This window comes from Sciurus carolinensis, chromosome 11, assembly GCF_902686445.1.
Source record: "Sciurus carolinensis chromosome 11, mSciCar1.2, whole genome shotgun sequence".
In the NCBI taxonomy this organism is placed as follows: Eukaryota; Metazoa; Chordata; class Mammalia; order Rodentia; family Sciuridae; genus Sciurus; species Sciurus carolinensis.
In genome coordinates this window covers 112,907,883-112,929,318 of record NC_062223.1, presented here as the reverse complement: position 1 = coordinate 112,929,318, position 21,436 = coordinate 112,907,883, and the positions used below count along the sequence as shown (strand labels likewise).

The 21,436-nt window shown below is 43.0% G+C and overlaps 1 protein-coding gene across 21 annotated transcripts in view; it reads right to left on the bottom strand.

Annotated features, from left to right (window-relative positions):
- Ncam1 (neural cell adhesion molecule 1) overlaps nucleotides 1-21,436 on the bottom strand; it is a 291,618-nt gene that overhangs the window by 65,258 nt on the left and 204,924 nt on the right. The gene's annotated exons all lie outside the window — the stretch shown is intronic.

Below are 21,436 nucleotides of genomic sequence, written 5' to 3'. Positions count from 1 at the left end.
CCTTTTTTTTTCTTCCATTTGAATTCAACTTTCCTCTGTCTCTCCTTCTCTTAAGTAAATCTGAAAGCCAAAAGCTTACAGACATTTGGTTCCATGCATAGAGCTCCTCAGAGTCAATCTGAGGGAGGGGCCTGAGCAAAATAGGCTGGGTCACAGAGACTCAGTGAGCCCTTCCTTCCAACAGCCATTTTCTGTTCACAGTAGAATGGAGGCAAAGCTCGTTGCCATGACGACTGACTTGCAGGCAGGGCTGCTGCAGCTCTGGGTCTGCACTCATTTGAAGAGACTACAGTTGTGCTCAGCAGAATACAGAGATCAAAGGGCCTGCTTGGGGCTGGGAAGGTAGTGGGGGGGTAGCAGATGATTGGGGGTGCAGCCTTCCTAACCATCCCACTAACAAACAAAGCAAGTAACAAGGAAACACACACACACACACACACACACCACACACACACACAGACAGAGAGAGAGAGAGAGAGAGAGAGAGAGAATACAGAAGCTGCAAAAAGAAAGGGATGATGTGGCAGAGGGGAAGGAGCGAGGGTAGAGATAGGGAATGGGACACTGGGAGAGGCAGGGAGAGGATGCTGAGAGTAAGAGGGGGTGCTCAGGCACTTTCAAACACTGTACTGGAAAGAAATACTACAGTGATCTGGGGGCGGCTAGTCTTACCTCATTCATGCTGATGCTGATGACCCAGTTGGGGCTCAGGACGGAATTCTTACCCAAGAGCAATGAAAGGTCTTTCCCCACCTTTCCTGACTGTAGACCTGGGACCCAGGGCTGCCATGTCTGCAGGTGCAAGCGAGACTGGCCCTGGCTACTTCCCCACCGTCCCTCTCCACATGGAGTGAGGTGCCACTCAGTTCTACAGTGGGAGATCCAGAAAAAGAGTCTCAGATGCCCCCTGTTCTGCCTCCTCACTTTCCAGATGAGGAAGAGGCGTGAAGTGACTTCCCGACAGTCATTTTTTGTTATGGCAGAGGTGCCCTGGAGCCCAGGCCTGAGTTATGCAGTGCCACCTCTGGCAGAGGGTGAGAGGTTTCTGTTTAGTGCAATGAACCACCTGGTATCCTGAGTAACAACCCTCAGTTTTATTATTCCTTAAGGAACAGAGCAAGACCAGCATTGATAAGACCCCATTTGGGGGAGCCTGGGGTCTTGAGGAGAGGGCTTCAGGACAGTACCACTCGTCTAAAGGCCAGCCAAGACCTCTTCTATTGCTTTCCATGGCTCACACTCCACAAAAACCATGGGCCTTAGGAAGCACAGAAACTGTGAGTACGCTGTCCCTCGCCTGAGTAATGGTCCTTTCTGGAGTTTAAGGGGGCATTCTTTAGAGAATTAGAGGCATATTTCTGCCTGGAAAGTTCCCTGGCCCATATGCTGAGCATTAACAGCCAGCTTCAACACATGGATCCTGTTACTGCAGTGGAGCCTCCCTGCTTTGAGAAGGATATTCTTATCCTGAGTGAAAAAGCAGACTTCGGTTTTTAAAGCTCTTTTCAAAAAGAACATGACTCTCAAGGGGCAGCCAGGCTGAAGAGTTTTCATACCCAAATGTGGCCAGGATCTATCTCTGGGCCACAGAGAGAAATGAGAATCAAGCATTTCAAAGGAATTCCCAGCTTAACGGGATCCCACTTACACATTTATCACCACAGAAGTTCTAAAAAAGAAGAGGTCTTCCATTGACACTCCTGGGCTTTTGCACACATGGAAAAGATAGTGATTCCTCCCTCAAAGCACCAGACATGGCTGGACCAGAGGAGCCCCAGACATTCTGCAAATCAATGCCTGGATGTTTTCGATTGTAGCACAATGGCTGGTTATTCTTCTGCAAATGCAAACCTTGAAATATTAGGTTTAATAATGAGAGGTGGAAATTCTAATCTAAACTCAAAACTCCTTCCCTCTACTTCTTGTTTCTTCCCTTCACTTCTATGACTACTTTTATGGTTTTCAATTTAAAAAACGCCTACCTCAAGTTTCAAATTTCTTTGTTGTGTATGTAAGTGAAATTTCCTAAGCACACATAACACATACCTTTAAAGAAACTACAAAAACAGACTATCTCCCAAACAGACTATCTCATCTCCTGCTTTTCATTAACATTGTCCATGTAAGCTGTCCTCTTGGCTGTATCTGAAGATCCGTGTTCACAGACCTAGGTTTTTGGACCTGGGCGATCCCAGGTCAGGTCTGGCATCACCCAGTGTTATGGTTTACATACTGTGTGTCCCCCAAAAGCTCATGTGTGAGGCAACAGAAGAAGGTTTAGATGAGAAATGATTGGGTTATGAGGGCTATATCCCAATCAGTGAATTAATCCCCTGATGAGATTAACTGAGTAGAAATGGAAGGTGGGTAGGGTATGGCTAGAGGAGGTAGGTCACTGGAGACGTGCCTTTAGGGTATATATTTTGTATCTGGCAAGTGGACTGTTTCTGTCTCTGCTTCCTCATCACCACGTGAGCTGCTTCCTTTTGCCACACTCTTCAGCCATGATGTTCTGCCTCACCTCTAACCCTGAGGAATGGAGCCAGCCTCCTATGGAATGAAACCTCTGAAACCGTGAGCCCACAAAAACTTTTCCTCTTCCACAACTGTTCTGGCGGGGTCTTTTATCACAGCAGTGAAAAACGCTGACTGAAACACCCAGCTATGACCATATCATCCAGTCAGTACTCAGTCCCCAAGCTCACCTGCAAGCAGTACCCACTCTCTGCTTGATAAGACACTCTTTTAATTGCATGCGATCTCACAACAGTTCTGAGGGATAAAAATATTGATAGTATAGTCTTCTTTTTATAAAAAAGGAAGTCAAGGCTCAGAGACATGAACATAACTCGCAGAAGGTATTGTGCAACACAGCCAAGAGTGCAAATCATCTATGCTAATGCTCCAGCCCACCCCCTTTCACTCCTCAGCTACTACCAGCCTGGGATTTTTGCGGCCTCTGAATGGATTTATTATAACCTGTTAGTTGCCATTTGCTCTCTTTTGAAATCATGGGCTAGGAAGAACAGAGTCTTTGTACAAATATCTTATAACCGAGTTCCTGCCATCACTTCTCTCCTGGGCAAACTAACCGCCTCTTTACTTACAGATAGTGAAAGCACTATAACTCCATTTTACAGATGGGGATGTGGAGGCTCAATTCCTGTGTAATAGTCATATTCAAACTCAGGTTGAACAGAATCCAAAGCCCTAGGCACTTCTCCCACACTATTCTAAATCCTATCAACACACAGGAAAAAAAAAAGTCTGTTTTTTGGAGAACTGAGTGATTTCCCTCTCCCCGTCTCACTTAAAAAAATAACCCTGTGGGAGACTGATAGCTTTTAAAATGTGTTTTCAGTTTAAATGTCTTTTTTTAAATTGATGAATGTTCTGAAAGAAATGCCGACTCTTTCAGCAAACAGCTTCAGGTGTAAGCAGAAGTTTTATAACTCCCAACTCCCTAGCAGAAGTAGGCTATAAAGTCTTAGTTGCTAAAGAAAAGTGAATTAAAATTTGAGTTCATAAAAGATGCCAAGGTGCTTATCAGGAGAGGTGGAATCTTGTTAAGGCAACAAAGAAGAATTATTCTGATTTCAAAAAATAATTCATAGATTTCACTTAAATCTGCAACTTCCTGTAGCAGTTTAATTTTACTGGTTTTCTTTTCAGATTCTAATGTGCTTGAGGAGATAGGAGCTGAGAGAAGAAATACACTGAGGTCTTTCCCAGGCTGACTGGAAACACTTTCATGTTGAGGTTATAAAGACACTGGCTATGAGGAAGACAGACTGTAGGTGGCCCTGGGGACCCAGGGCCCAGGTAGGCACACCTGGGGAAGGTGCCCTGGTTACCAATTTCAGAGATGGGTAAATCACAGAGGATGGATCTGCTCAGTGATAATGAATGAGATAAGGGAATTTTTTAGAACCTACTTAATAATGGCTAAGAATGTTTGAAAAAGGAATCAAATTGTTGATCAGCATACATAACCAGGTTAGTGGAGACTTGTGGCTTTATTTTTCAAAGTATAACTGAATGCTGGAGTTGCTTTGACCATACCTATAATATATCCAGACGTGTAGACTGGGGGCACAAAGAAATGGGCACCCCTCTACTTGCCTGTAACACTTTGCTTTTAAGATTAGTAAACTATTTGGGAAAAATAAAAGGCCTCTTCCTTGCTAAGCCTACTGAACTCTATGAATGTAAAACAGAATTTAACATGGAAGTTCTGCAGGGTGGTCAAGGCCTAGGACTCTGGGTCTGATGGTTTGAGTTTGAATCTCAGCATGCTGCCATGGATTAGCTGTGTGATCTTAGCCAAGTTATTTAACCTCTCAGTGTCTCTTTTGCAAAAGAGGGAAAACAGAACCATCCTCATAGGGTTTTGGAAAGATTAAATGAATTAATATATGTAAAGCACATAAGATGTACTTACTACCTGTTGTGTATTTTTATCCTTACCCTACAGTAACAACTTTTGCCAAAGAAATTATTTCAGTTGTTATTTCTGAGGGAAGCAATATTTTCCTTTATGATCTAAAATAAAGTAACCTTCCTGAGTGATCCAATTTATAGTCAGGTGGTTATTTCTACTCTCTACATTAATTCAAGACATTTTGTTTATTGGCTAGAACTTCATAAAGTATTGAATTAAATCATGACCAAAAAATAATAATGGGAGCACTAACCAATATGAGTGCCCTAGACACATCATTTCACCTGGGTCTCAGTGTTCTTGTCTATAAAATGGGGATGATGATAAAACTGAACTCACGCTGTTGGACCATGACAAGAATTAAACAGTCAGGAAAGAATGTGGTTAAAAACTCAGAATCTGGCATCAGGGGGACCAAATTCCAGCGCACTTGGTAACTGAGTTGTCAGGTGAATCTCAAAGCCTGTGTTCTGCATCTGTCAGTGAACATAACAACCCAGGGATCTCATAGGGATGCTGACATGATTTAGAAAGGTAACGTGTGGAGTGCCAAACACAAGGTCAAGCTGCCTTTTTGTTTGTTTGTTTGTTTGTTTGTTTGTTTTAATGACAGTATCGGTAGTACTTTGAACTTACACATATATACACATCTCAAACAAAATCCCCCAGGAATGTTTATAACAGTAGGAATGAGATAACAGGAACTTCCTGTATACTACTAGAGTCAAACATATCCAAAATCTATTAATGTATAAGACTGGATTCATATCTATCTGTAAATAAGTATATCTATATATACATACACTGAGAACTATGCAAATGTGAGCATAGGTATTAATAGAATAGTGCAACATGTCAGATTGATACTGTTGTATGAAGTAACTGAACATAAGTAAACATCTCATTTGGAAGAAAGATGAATAAATTATTAGGGATCACAGAAGAATCTCACCTACACTCGATATGTCAGTCCTACAATTCTGGCTTGAGGTACTACTGACAGCAGCTGGGTAGAAGAAAAGGAGGTAAACTCTTAACTTTCAAGCATTAACCCAGAAGTTAGATGCCACTGTAAAATCTTATAGACTTTAAGCTCTTCAAGTTCTGTAAAATGGCATCAACATAGCAGACCATATTCTAATTGCCACCAGGAGTACCCTCATTGCTTAATGCTGGTTCCAGCAGCAACAGAAGCATCTAGAAGTCGCACTTAGGGCTTCCAGTTCTTCAGCCAGCCTAACTGTGGTACCATCTATCTAAATCCTGAGAATTCCTATCTAATTCCCATTTAAACTTGAATACTTAGAAGTAATCTAGTGAGGTATCAGAGTCAATGGAAATAAGTTTTATAATCGAACCACTGGGAAGTCCTCTGTGTGAAGTCCTCACAGTACTGTGGACCCCTGTGCTTCCCACAAGATGTAATACAAGTTAGAGAGTGAAGGAAAACCACCATGAAAACTGGGGTCTTTCCTGGTTGTGAATACTAGCACAGAGCTCATGTATGAGAGCAGAATTTGAGGATGGAGGAAAAGGGATGGATGACTCTTGATGGTGGTGTTGGAATCATTTTTATGCCACTTGAATGAAGAACCTGGAGCTTCCTAGGCTAAAGATAAGCCATATAGTCAAGGTAAATAGAATTCATTTGAGTCACTGGGTTCTTTGTATTCACATACTAAGCAGATTTTCAAAATACATTATTTTAATAAAGCCATCAAAACTGGACTTGTTCATTGTACAAAGTCAGACAATGATAAATCCTGGTACAAGTTCCCTTTAACCTCCCCAAATCCCAAGAGTCTTCTAGAGTGATGGAGCAGAATATCAAGAAGGTGGATATGGCTTTAGAACTCTTCACCATTCTATGCTCTACGCTACTATCTGTTGTGTGTGTGTGTTGGGGGTTGGGGTTAGGGGCATAGAACCCAGGGCTCTGTGCATGCTAGGCAACAGCTCTTCCACTGAGCTACATCCTCAGCCCTTTTTGCATATTACTTTGAGATAGGATCTCACTACATTGCCTAGGCTGGTCCTAAAACTTGTGATTCTCCTGCCTCAGCCCCCAAAAGTAACTGGGATTGCAGGTGTGCGCTACCACACCTGGATGCTACTATAATTTATATTACAATACTCTGATAAAATTGAAAAAGCTATCATCACTGCAAACTGAGGCCTAGATGATTAGTCTGCTAGCCCATCATCCTAAATGCTCTACCCTATGGTAGCAAAACAACAGAAGCCAACTTGCCAGAGGCAGGGAGTCTATTTTTTAGCATAATATTCGCATGAGCTGCTGCAAATCAGGCATCATTGGGTGCTGGCTCTGTTCCACAGGTCTGGCTTCCAATCAGAACACAGAGCCAAGCCAGATAACAGGGTCAGCTTTCTTGGCCTCTCAAGCATGTTGGGTCAAACTGCCATTTTACTGGGCCCAATTCTAAAAATCAGGTGTTTGAGTATTATAAAAAAAAATCAACATCTAAAAACTATGGTTGTTATACATCACAAAGTATCTAGCAGCTCAAAAATGTGACTAATTCTATGTGACATAGTGTCCTGGGATTCAGGTTATAGAGCAAGAAAATCTACACATTTGTTCATCTGTTCAGAAGCAACAGAATCATACTGTTCCCAAGCTCTACTCCCATCACTAACACCCATCTTCCAGAAGGTTTCTCTTGGGAGCATTCTGGAGTATCTTTGATGGAAAGTCAGAAGAAATGACTCAAAGGGACGCCAAGCAGGGGCACGAGCCACATAATATCCAACACCTGAACAATCAGCCCATGACCAAGATAGGATTCAGTCTTTCTGATGACAAGGAGTATTTGTTTATTTGCTTATTTTAAAAGTGCTTCACAAAGGAGGGAGATACATTCAAGATTTTGTGTTCCTTTTTTTTGCCAAAGTAGCAACCTCAAAAGGGCCAGCTTCCAGGTCAGGACCTTCCAAGTGGCCCAGTTCACCTATGGGCCACAGCAGGTGAAGACAAGAATTTCTGTGCCCCTCACCCTGAGGAGCACACAGCTGAGCATGTGAGTGTGCACCGAAAGCGTGTAACGTGGTCTATCACGTGGATTCTCAATCTTTTGCTATGACAGTTCATGGCCAGCATTAGAGAGCCAGTTATTTATACAGAAGGCTGGAGCTGGAAAGGATAGGAACACCATCTCCAACTCCTTCATTTTACCCCTGGGAAAACCAGGAGCATGCTACAGCAAAGTTTGGAAGCCCTGGGATTTGCCTCACAGGCTGACTTTACCCAGTGCTGCTTCTTTCTTCTGTGTCTCATTTACTTCATGTGTCCTCAGTAGCTATTTCTCTTTGTCCTGGTCTCACCTGCATCCCCACAGAGCAAGAGACATCATGTGGAGAGAATCCCTCTACCAAGGTCAGCTAAGTAAGCTGGACCAATGGTGTTCTCAGGTCCTATGGCAAGCTGATTCACATAACCCAGCAGGTCCAGCCCTGGGAATGCTTTTTAACAGAAGTTCAGGCTCCTCACTTCCTTTTCAGGCCTCTTTTCCAGTTCTTTCCCTTTTCCAGTTAGACCCTGATGATGGGCCACCACTTTGCATGAAGCTGAATTACTAAAATGTAGGGCAAGGACGTAAATAGATGTTTGAGATTCGGCTAAGGTTCTCCAGATAAACAAAGCACAATCCATCAATCTGTCCTGATAAGCCAGGGATTCTTGGTAAATTGCTGCATGCTATCTGATTGCATCCAGGATGCCCCTGACAATGCAGTCTTAGGTCGCTCTCCCAAAACCTTGCCTTGACAAAATGACTCATCGAAGTTCTTTTCTTCCAGCCATAAAAAGGTACTGATAGCAAGCGAATCATCTCCCTCCTTCCCAATAGCTTCTGCTAACATGGCAAGAAGCTGGAATTATATCTTTCAATATTTGTCCAGCTGTTGTTTGCAGATGTTGTATTCTTTACACTCAGAAAATAGAAATTTAGAGAATGCTAGCATGCAACTTCATCCTGAGAATTTGATATTGCCTGTGTCTTTCAAAAACGTCCTTATGTGTTGATCGCTTTAAGCACATCTGGGCTATTGAAGACACAAAGCATACAATCTCTCAAACAACCAGGTTAAATTTGGTTTCCATCAAGTGAAAAACTCACACTCTCAAAGATATACATGCGATTATTATGTACCAGTCCTGTACTAAGCATTTAATTCATTTAATTCTGCAATCCCAGGAGATAGTTATTGTAATTATCCTATTTGATGAATGAAGAAACTGAGGAACTTAATGTAACTGGGCCAAGATCACTACAAAAATCTAATAGTAAGTAGTAGAGCCAAGATTTGAACCCAGGCAGATTCAGTTCCATGGTCCTTGCTCTTAGGTATGTATTAATATAGAGTCAACCTCAAAAGTCAACTATGATGAAAAAGGGGCTGCTTTTCTGCTGGATGAACTGGCAAACAGGCACAAAAGTAGAGAAAAATACCACAGACTAGGAAGCACACTTGCTCAGACCCTGGGACATACTGGTTCTGAGCAGGATCTGGAAACTGAAGCTCCTGGAATTCCCAAGCCCAGCTGTAGACATCCACCCCTACTATCCACAGCACCCAGAGGCATATCCTAGATGTCTCTTCGCTCAGTGCTCAGCATTGGAGGTGGCTTACAAACAGGGACAGGACCAGAGGAGTTGGATTTTCCCATCTTTGGGGTACTCCTGATCCCCTAATCTGGGCTCTGGACAAGCCACCTCTTCCCTTACTAAAATGAAGACATTAAAGTTATTATTTGATGACACAAAAATTGTGACTGCTTCATCCCACCACTGCAGGGGGCGTGAGTGAAGTGGATTATTCACACGGCTGCTCAACTTGTGCTGTCAAAGTAGCCATCCATCTGTAGAGTGCCCAAGGTAAAGGAATTCCTGCTGGAGGCCACGTTCTTTCCTACTGGGTGGAGGAGAATCCATTCCCATCCCCACAGGCACTGTCACCCCAATCAGATGGTGCCTGACCCACTGGATACACAAAATTTCCAAGGGAAAACAGAAGAAAACCAATCATTTAAGTAGTACTCCTCTGAATAGCATTCCCATTCCTTTGGGAAATAATTGCAGCTTTTATGAGTTAGGGAACCTGTGAGAAAGCTGTCCCTGGCACCCCCGGCTCTCCATCAGTAACCAGGACAAGAACTGAAGGTCCATGGAGTTACCACCATGGTTTCTCAGGAACTGAGAACCCAGTGTGACCCAGGGAGGATAGAGCGCGGAGGAGGAGCCACAGCAGACAGTGGCCGTCCGTCGGGTGGTGCTGGCACATCTGAAATGCATCCTTATTCTGTAAGTCTGTGATATTACATCTGCCAACATGAGGGGCCATCCATCCACAGAATTACCATAATATTGCTTTCTCGTTCTGGGCTTAAAGTCCTTTGGCTGCACTTAGGGTCTCCTCCTGTCTCCACACGTGTGATTTCGCAGATCCAGAGCCCTCCAGTGCTCTCGCAGCCACGGGCTGGCTCCTGCTGCCGTCTTCACTCTCGGTACTTCTATCTTATGATTTACATGACTCCTAACAGCAAAGGCCTGTGGCTGCACTTGAGGTTGCTAATGGTTCTCTCTGACTTACAGTCAATCAAAGGTTTGGGTGGAGTTTGTTGGGTGAGCTGGGGAAATTGTCCACAGAGAACAAGGAGGTATGAAGGTGTTTCGGTTTAGATATTATGTGTCCCCCTAAAGCTCTTGTGTGAGACAATGCAAGAAAGTCTAGAGGTGAAATGTTTGGTCAATGAAAGCCTTAACCAATAAGCGTGTTAATCCCCTGATAGGGATAAACTGAGTGGTGACTGTTGGCAGGTAGGGTGTGGCTGGAGGAGGTGGGCTGTGGGTGTGCCCTTGGAGTTTATATTTGCTCCCCCACTCTCTCTGCTTCCTGATCCTCAAGTCCTGAGCTGCCTTCCTCCACTATACACTTCTGCCAACATGTTCTACTGCATCTCAGGCCCTGAGAAATGGAGCTGGTGTCCATGGACTAAGAGACCTCTGAAATTGTGAGCCAAAAATAAACTTTTCCTCCTTAAAATTGTTCTTGTCAGGTCTTCTGGTCATAGCAGCAAAAGAGTTGACCAAAACAGAAGGACACAAACAAACAAACAATCCTGTCAGTTGGGACCTCCCCATGTGCTAATTTCATTCCTTCCTTTCTTTCTGTCCTAAAGAACTCTAGCAAGTTGTAAAAGCTGAGCATGGAAAGAGATCCTTATATCTATTATAGGATTTTTTTCCTTGGGTTTTGTTTTTCGGGAGAATTTTCATTCAAGCAACATTATAAGCTTTTCTATTATTCACTTAGGACACCTCCCCTCCCCCAACCCATGCCAAACTGTCCTTGACAAACTCACTGTGCTTCATGGAACAGGCAGGAGAGCCTTTGAATCCCAGCCTGTGGAATCAAAGGCAGGAACATTAAAGACAGGCCCCCGTGGCACCATGTCATAATGTGCTTTGATGATCAAGGACTAAAATCTGAGGGGATTCCAAGGAGCCAATTCAAAGGTCAGGGACAAATAACGAGGCTCACCCATGAGAAACAGGAATAAACCAAACTTATTGGACGGCAGCTGAATCTTCTTTTAGGAGGAATTTCACAGAGATGATGCTTCTTAACTTATCCCTCAAGGTGACAAACTCCAGTCATGAACAACTTTAAAACCAAGTAACTAGCTTATTCCTGAATCCACAATGTTGCTATCTAAACAAAGAGAAAAACCCTACCAAGAGATAAACTCTCTTTACAGGAGGTTTGTGATACTTCCTTTCATGTTCAGGAAAACCCCTTGTGGGGCAAAGGGAGTTAGCAGTGACCACTGTGATCCTGGCCTGGTGGTTCCTGCACCATGCCTGTAAAGGACATGTATGGGATGCAGGGAAGGAACCAGAAAGACACATGCAGATACAGACACACACAGATACCCACACTGACATACACAGATGTACAAACACATACAAACCTAGATACAGACACACACATACACACGCCACCTTCCTCACACCATCTCCCTGCTGAGCAGCAAATTCTCCTATAGAAACAAATTCTCCGAACACTTAAAATGTTCTCCAGTCAGTCACCAGGCAAAACTAGGTTCCTTAAAAAGAACCCAGGTCCCCAGCCACTGAATTTTCCTTTTTGAAAAACAGAAAAAGCTTCAATAAGTAGCTGAACTTTGGGGTGCAAGAACTAGTTTTCTTCCAAACTGGACTGAGCAACAAAACCAAGAAGTCCTAAAGCTGTTATCCATCCAACTTAGGTAATAGCTCACAGGGGATACTGTTTTGTGCTGAGAACCCTAAATTTCAGTTCTCTTCTGTTCCCATGAGAAACTCCCCAAACTAACTCCATGCCGAGCATCCCTAATGCTTCAGCCAGACCCTGTGGTCACTTCTGCTGTCTTGCAAGCGGTAATGCTTCCGTCTGATCCCAGGACTACGTAGTCCTCCTGGGGGTGACTAGGTAGCTCCCTCTGAAGTCTGGTTTTCAGTGTCTGATCTTAATAGGTGGGGAAAGCATGGGAGCCAGTTCCAGGGGACTGGAGTCTCCCCACAGGCCTGTCTTTTGTCTCATGGTATCTCTACCTATGCTCCCCTTCTGCCACCTGTCCCCTCACTTCCGATTCCCAGCGTTAACCTTCTGAGTAACACGCCACATAGCAATATTTTGGTCAATGATGGACCACATATATGATGGTGGTCCTCTAAGATTACACTGGAACTGAAAAGTTCCCATCACCTAGTGATGCAGCACAACTCATCACTCATATGCATGTGGTCGGGCCTGTGTAAGCACCCCTACGTACTGCCAGTTGGGTAGATACACAGCACATGCAATTATGTACAGTGCATAGTACTTGATAATAAACAACAAAGTGATGGGGTTATGGACTTAGTATGCTGTATATTTTATTGTTACTTTAGAGTGTACACCTTGTCTACCTATAAAAAAAAATCAACAGTAAAACAATGTGCCATGCTATGCTGGTAGCAAGCTCACACATCTCATGCTTGCTGTGTCTCTTGATTGCATCCATAGGCCACACCCCATGATTGACCTATACCAACCCAGTTTGTGTAAATATACTGTATAATGCTTGCACAACAACAAAATCTGCTAATAATGCATTTCCCAGAGTGTATTCATGTCATTAAGTGATGCATGACTGTTTGAAAAGACAGACAGAAGTCCTTCACACACCAAAGTAACAATAACGACAAACTTTGGCCAAAAAAAGAAAGCACAAATACATATGAATATATATACCCCATTCATGAAATATAACAAGGCAAGCTGCCTTTATTTCTGCAAACAAGTCATAGCTGTCAGCATCACTATTTGGCCTTTAACGATGCCAGTATCTTATAGAAAGCTATTAAATGGTAACAACCTGACAACCGAGCCTACTAAAGGGCCAGAATTGCCAGAATAAATGGCGAGAGAAAAAAGAGCAGACAATCCCAGCAGCAGTCCTGAAACTCCCTTTGGGACCACGAATCTACCTCTGCATCTCATCTGCTCTCTGGAGGTACTACGATCACTCACTGTCCACTCCTGTTTTCCTCTATGGGGTTTACACATAGCTTTGTGTTTCATGAAGTGTTTCTTACTGAGTGCACTCAGGCTGGTGTGCACATTCTGAATAGCCTACACAGATTTTACCAACACACACACACACACACACACACACACACACACACACACATTAAGACCCTCAATCTTCACAGTGTCAGTTTCCAAAGTCTCAGAACTATGAGTTCTGTGCCTGGTTCCCAGACAAAGAATGATAAGGAAACCCAAGATTCCTCCCCAAATTTCAGGTAAGTTATAAGGTTGAAAAATCAAATGATTAAATCCCCCAAACAACAACAGAAAACAACTGTTAAGTCAAAAGCTTCTTACCCTCTCTGTCCTGTACTTTTTTCTTTAAATTTTTGGGGCAAAGGTATCATATGACCAAAATGGGTTCAAGTCTAGAGCTCATCCTTGTCTTAGACCAACATCCTTTTATAATGTCACAGGGAGAGTAACCCAGAGACCAAACCTTGAAGTCAGGAGGCTGGATTAGAGCAAAATCTGCAGGAATCATAGACATTTGACCTATTCTTGCTTCCCAACAAAAGGCCTAGTTGCTCAGCTCAGAGAAGAGACTTTGAGGATCTCACAGTTCGTAACTCCCTATGTTACCAGCTGTAGCAGACAGACCTGTGAAGGTGGGAAAGGGTCAAGAGAGACCTAGATCTGCAGAGTCTGGAGGAAACTCTCATTAGACTAAAGAGAACAGGGAGAACTTACAGATGACAAATTAGTACAATGTTGAGTGGTGGCCTCTAAGGAGCTTCAGTAAGAAGCTACCCACTAGGTTAATTCTGCTGCTTTTCACACTCTGGAAACCACCAACTTGGATATCAGTCTCATGCCCATGCTGTGTGTGAGGAGCCTCCTCTTGCCTGTCATATGATCTGGACTCTGAGGATGAGGATCCTGCAATAAGATCTCAACTCTGCCTGGGAGCCCTGGCACAGACTCAACCCAAGGGAATATGGGGTGTGTTCCCTTGTGGTCTTCAAAAAGTTACACTTCTAGATTTCCTCCTACAGAAAATTGACTCGTACCACTAGAGGGAAGATCTGGGGGTATCTCTTGGTCTTTAACCATCGATCTGGCCAAGGATTCTAAGACCATGCTCCTATATCAGGAAGGAACTTGAAGGTGAAGCAGCATGAAGATCATGCCCTCCTGCATGCTTCCAAAGAACAGGTCGTGTCTTTACCACAGCACTTTCTGTGTTGTAATTTGAGGTACTGATATCCATTTGAAGGACAGAATTCTGTAAATACCAAGTCTTTGCATCCCCAATGCCTAACACACTGCCTGGAACACAGTATGCCCTAAAAGGTAATTGCTACATTAATGTTGAGATCATTTTGTGACAGCTCTTTTGAGATTCATACCAGTCTAAAAGTTCCCAAATGCAGGGATGCAGGCCCCAGATCAGTACCAGGTTACCTGCTTAAGAATTAACTGGAGAGCTTGTGGAAAGTCAATTTCCTTCCCATTCCCCTGAAGATTCCAATTAGCACCTCTGCATCAGGGACCCTGCGGTTCTGGTTTTAAAATGCTAGTTGTTTCGATACGACACAGCCAGGTTAGAGATCATTGACTTAGTCAGTAACCTGCTTGGGTTAACTAGTGAATTGCAAACAACATCAGCTCCAGTTAAAATCTTCAAGCCCCCACCTGAGATTATTTATCTTTACAATCATGCTTATGTTGCCCTAACTGTGCCATTTATCACATTAAGCAACGTGATATAGCTCTGCAGAAACTCCAGTCTCATGCATTTGCTTTCAAGATTGTCATAGCAGCACTTCAGAAGTACAACTCTATACTCAAAGTCAATCGTAATGGTTCATTTTATGTATCAGCTTGTCTGGGTCACAGAGCACCCAGGTATTTGGTTAAGCATGACTTTGTGTCAGTAAGGGGGTTTCTGGAGGAGGTTAGTATTTGCAGTGGTGGATTGGGTAAAGCCAAGTGCCTTTCCAAATGTGGTCATCCTCATCCAATCAGTTGAAGGCCTGAATAGAATAAAAGGCTAAGTAAGAGACAATTCTCTCTCTCTCTCTCTCTCTTCCCCCCCCCCCTTCTCTCTGCCTGTCTTTGAGCTCAGACATAAGTGTTTTGTGTTCAAACTTAGATTTGGACACCATGAACTCTTTGGGCTCTTGGACTCCGACTCAGACTGGAGCTACACCATAAGATTTCCTAGGTTTCCAGCTTGCTGACTGCAGATCTTGAACTTCCTCATCTCCATAACTATGTGAACCAATTTCTTATAATAAATACCTTTATTTGTAAATCTCTACATTTGTGTAATATATATACACATGTGCATAAATATATGAGTGAATTTTTACATACATACACATATGAATGTATATACATACACATACCCCCCCCACACACACTTGTATACGTATTTGAGCATGTGTGTATCGCCTATTGGTTCACATACTAATACACACATACACACACACACACACACACACACACACTAATATACCAATATATAAACACATTATGTTTTTCTAAAAGTAGATATATTTTGCAATCAAACTGGATGTAATAATACAAGACAGGAAGTTACAATTGGGTACCAATGCCTTAACACTCATTTGACATTTTTGGTTCACCTAATCCAGGATGACAACATGTATGCTACCAACGGAAGGTCTTAATAAGTGTCAGTTGATTGCACTGCTAAGTGTGTGAGCCTGAGATGTTCCATGTATGAGCCATGTCCAAGGCTCTCACAGATGAATCTGCTGGTCACTAGTTGGATGTGGTGTGAAAAATATGTTCCAAAAGCTCAGAGTAGATGCTTGCTAATCAGAAGAAAAAAGATAGGTATGAATATGTAGGAGGAAGCAGACACTCTCTTCCTAAAATGATTTTGGGGTCTAAAATTAAAAGTCTTCAGAAAATTGAAATTAGTTATAAATCATAAAACAAGATGAATTACTGCTGTAGTATCTTCAAAATGGCAGTTAAAAAGGCTATCCAGCACTAAATGGCAGACTTTATAGTCTAGAAAGCTTTCTGTTCTATGGAATAAGAACTACCTGCCTCTTACTTTTATTCTATTATATTGATGAATTTCAAACCTCTACAGGAGCATTAATAGGATTCTCAATCCCCTGCTGAACCTCATAAAAGAAAACTTTAAATTGTTTCAAACAATTCCTAGCTGAATTCATCTTGCCTTCAAAGCTTCAGAGTCCCAAGGACAAATGCTCCCCTTATATGTAAAAGAATATTATTTATTCTTAATATCTATTTCTATGCTTGTTCATTGATTTTTTTTCCTCTTCCCTACAACATATGTCTCACTTTAAAAGAAAAAGCCATTTGGTGATTCATTAGCTTTTCCATGGATATGAGACTTTATAACAATGGCACAAGTGCAGATGTCTCTTTCTCCAGAGTTATAGATCTTTCTGACCATTCAGCGTAGACCTCTCTGGATTACATGCCCACAACACATGGCCTATGTATAGAAAATAAGAAAATGTCGAAATATATTTTCCTATAAATTCCTTTTTGTTTTCCCTATTTTAAACTAAAGAGAAATTCAAATGATACAGCAGTGTCTGTCACTGCAGCTCACTCTCCTGAGGACACTGGTCCATGGGATCAAGAGCAATACCCTGTACACCAAGTGCGGACTTCATTTGTTTTCCAAGAAGCCAGTGCATATGAACACAGGGAAGCCCCTGCTATAGTTTGAATATGGGTAGTGTCTCTTAAAGGTCCATGTGTTCAAGGCTTGGTCCTACGGAGGATGCTGTTGGGAGATGCTGTGGACCTTTAGGAGGTAGAGCCTAGTGGGAGGTCTTTAGATCACTGGGTGTATCCTCAAAATGAATTGTGGTACCCCAGTCTCTTCCCCTCCTCTCTGCTTTCAGGCTCATAATGTGAACATTCACTCTGATAGGTACTCCTGTCATGATGTGCTCTCCTCAGCAGAAGCCCAAACCCATGGCTAATTTAGGGCCTGAACTCCAGAAATGTGAGCCAACACAAACCTCTCTTTACTTCATAAGTATCCTGTGTCAGGTATTTTATTATAGGGACAGAAAGCTGACTAATACTGCTTCCAACAAAAATAAGGTGTTCTTTCTGGTCGAATAATTTGTAGCTGAATTTTCTTAGTTATTCGATTATAAATTGACAGCAATATTTAAGAAAAGACTCAAGTAGAAAATCGTAGGAAAAGAGGAAATAAGAGAACCATACCAAAAAGCCAGACTGCAAGCAACCTCGAGCAAGGTCGGGTTGTTTCTGTAATTTCAAAGGGTCTCATACTTGATTTTATACCCAGCAGGTTCCAATAAACGCTCTCCACTGCCTGATAGTTATCCTCCTTTCATTTATAACTCATCTCCTGAGGTGAACATTGTTTCTTCAATTACTTGGTAAAAACTAATGTATTTCATTGGAAATGGCTGGGTCAATCCCAAAGAGCAAGATGGTGAGGTCCTACAGAAAGAGGATCATGGTGCTTACATGGCAGGAAGCCCAGATCCTGTTTTCTAATGTCTTCCTGGAAAATTAGAATAAAAGCAGAGGCAAAGGGTGGCAAAGTAAGAAAAGAGGTCGAAAAGGAACCAGAAAACCAGGGTTTTCATTCTAACCTTATCTCTAAATACCCACAGGGTTTGAGACAGATTATTTTATCTTGCCAGATCTCAGTTTACTCATTTAGAAAAGAAGGGGCTGGACTCATTGATTGTTAAAGTCCATTCTGTTTCTACAGTCATGTGGCTGGGGCCAAATTGGCAATTGATCAAGGGCGTCCTAATTTCCCATCTTTCTTTCAGGGCTGGCTTGTCCTAGCCCTGCCAGGTGGGGCTTCCACATGCATCCAGGCTCATCTAGTTTGGGAGCAGATCTTGGTCCAGCAGAGGCCCTGCCTGTCCTGGGCAAAGCCACAGGTCCTGGAGCAGCTAGGAAGTGCTTCTCTTGCCAGGCCCCTCCTGAGGTGGGGTTCTGCTCCCTGGACTCTCTCCTAGTGAAGTTCTGGTCTAAACTAGACAGAATGCCCAGAATACCATACTGCCACCCACTGTGACAGCCAGAATCCTGCTGCCACTCTGAGCTCCTGCTGCGGTGGCTCCAGCCCCAGTGGCTGCTGGTTCCTCTTCTTTGGTGAAGCAGAAATGGCAACACCATCTGCATCCTAGAGTGGTGGTTGAAGAACAAGGGGAATGACACATGAAGGGCCTTGGACATAGTAGGCATGCTACAAATTGTAATCATCATTATTGCTAATAACCATAATACACGGCAGGGACAAAAAGCAAGTGCCAGACAGCTGCTCATGACATCGGAGTGCCCAGAAAAGCAGCATCAGGGCCAGGCTGATGGAAGACAAATGAAGTGAATTAGCAGACCCACTTTACACGCCCCCTGCTTCACCTGCACTTAGATTCTACAAGCTGGCTGCCGTGTGTCCTCCTGCTCCCCTCTCTTCTTTTATACTGAGGATTTAACCCAAGGGTGCTTTACCACTGAGCTATATTCCCAGTTCTCTTTCTTTTAGTTTTTAAATTTTGAGATAGGGTCTCACTAAGTTGCTGAGGCTGGCCTCAAACTTGTAATCATCCTGTGCCAACTTCCTGAGTTGCTGGAATTATAGGTGTATGTCACTGTGCCTGGCCTGTGTGTTTGTCTCATGCACTCCCTGTTGTCCCTGGACATATCACCATCTGGTAGGAAAGTGGATTTGGAGAAATAGAGAACAAGACAGATGATTCTTCTACCAAGGCTTTTCCTCCCCTCAGGGTACAGTCAAAAAGCTTGATGTTTCTTCAAGTGTTAAGCAATCCCTATGGACTTCAGGGAAGAGATATGAATAACTTGGAGGACAGTAAGTTGTGTTTTACCAAATAACATCATTACAACAAAGGCTATAAGAAAACCAAGGAGCTAGAAAGAAATTGCTGTCTCCATTTGTCTTTTTTTTCCCCTTTGGGTTTATGCAGTAGTAAGTGACTTAGATGTGTATTTCGGATGTACCCCTGGGGCCTATTTTAAGGAATACTTTTTGAAGCTAAAGTGGTTACGTGGTCTCAGTCAAAGAATTTTTAAACTACGGAGGCTAGTATATAAAAAAATGGCGTATAGATCCTAAGTCTAATTCCAGGTAGTTATCTATCGATGCAATTAAATCATCAATGTAGAATCAAAGAGGCTGGACCAACCAGGCATTGCAAGACCCCTGGGTGCTTCTGAGATCCAGATGCAAACACAGTAGCCCCCAAGTCATTTTATATAATCTTCTACTTCTGGAGAAGAGAGGAAAGGTCACCTGGGTTAAAGTCCCAAGCTAAACTCTTTTCCTAAGAAAAATGGGCCATACCTTTGTCAGCCTAGTCCCACTCAAAGCAGGTACTCAGGCCCCAAGTATCTGCTCCCGCCAATGCCAAATGGCTTCCATCTCACCAAATAAAGCTCTGGAAGTCAAACTGGCTTGGGCAGTACCAAGTGGGCAGCTTGTAACCAGAGGTTGATGGTGCCTGAGAGGCTCCTGGAACTTGGTCATACCATACACACTTAGATTAGACCTCAGAGCCCTCCCTTTGAATCAATAGCAAATTCCTCCAAATGTATTCTCCCAACCTCAGCTGTGTAGAAGCTCATCTTTAAGGCATTAATGAAACTGAGAAAACGACAAGGAAACCCCAGAAGTAGAATCAGCACTGCTATTCCAGATCAAGGATATTTTTATTCTTGTGTGACACTGTACCGAGAAATAAAGAGAATCTGCAAATACAAACGAGGTCCCATCCTAGACATAAGACTCCTATCCACAAGCAAGCACTTAACTCCAGCTGGGATGCTTCACAAATGCCTCGGTAACTCAGCATGGTCCTTGCACACTCACTGATTGAATGGGTGTGCTTCACATCTACCCACACACTATACAGATGGGGAGATGGAGGCTTGGAGAGGTTAACATACAGCTAGTTGATGGGGAGCTGGATTTGAGAACTTAGGTTTGTTCCATCCTCAAAGTCCATTTTCTTTCTCTGTTCATGATGCTCCCAATTTCTTCTGAGGTCTCAAAGGGGAGACTGATGTCTTCTACTTTTTCTACTGTAAGTTCAAGTTCTTGCTGTGTGTGCTTAGGGGTAGAGGGAAATACGCAAACAATACTACAGATGCCTGCCCACTGTAGCACACGCCCATGCTTCCTGAGGATCCCGTGTTTCACTCCTGTGTGCTGTGCATAGGGCCAGAAGTCCAACAAGAAAGATCATTCCAGAAAAAGTCTTGTAATTCTTTTAGTATCAAGTCTCATGCTGAGAAAGGCTCCATCTTATATCCTTTCCCTTTAACTCTGCAAGTTTATTCTCACCCTTTAGACAATGCTTCCAGAGACAGAATCTTGGGGACAGGGATAAACCCAATCAAATATGCTGTTTCCTGCCTCTCAATGACCAGCAGCACTTACCTACTCTTTATTGGGGCATTTCTTATTGGCTAAGGAGGATAAGACTGCCCGCCTCTTCAGGACAAAGGTTATGTGTCATCATTCTGCATTTTCCACATGCCCAGCTGTACCTGTGCCTAGCAGATATTTGATGCTCATCAGATGAAGTGAGAAATATTCCACAAATTTAACACAGCAAAGCACCTGACTTCATCAGTGGCCCTCAAAACAGGGGAGCAAAAGAAATGGGGAAGAGTCAGCAGGGCAACTGGGGACAGCAGATGTTTCCACTGCCCCCATGTTGCTTAGGAATTTGGAGTCCTGTTCTGCATGCTGACCTAAGGAAAGTCACAAAACCTCCAGCTTCCCAGTTTCTCTTTTTATATGGTCATGGAGATTGGGTGTGGATATTTTTTGACTCTAGAATATTAATAAGTTAAATCTTTCCCTATGCACTTTCTCCTATTAACCAAAATTCCTAAAGATATGTTGCTGCAAAAGCCACACAGTTCTACGTTTTAAGAGACACGATCTAAAAGAAAAAGAAATCTCAGCATTTCATGTGAAGGACATTTCAGACATCCTCCTACCTCTAGCACTTTCTATGGGGTTTGTTGGAAGATCTTTCTAAAATCTTTTGGTGATTGTCTATGTTTTATCATAGCTCCCCTCCCCTGCTGCCCCAGGCAATGGAGAAATGACCCAAGCGTTAATAGAAAAGCCAGGGACTGTCTGGAAGCATTCACTTATTAAGCAAAGCCAGCAGAGCAAGAGATGGCTAAATCATATACCTGCCTCTCCCTCACCACTGTGCTGCGGAGTCCCACACAATAGGCCTTTGGAAGCAGCCAGCTTGTCAGCAGCATTCCCTCGCACAGTGGGTGAGCTGAGGCAAAGATAATTTTCCAGGCTGTTTGGCTATCAACAGACACCAAATTGCTTAGCTGAGCAGACATGATTTCCTTCAA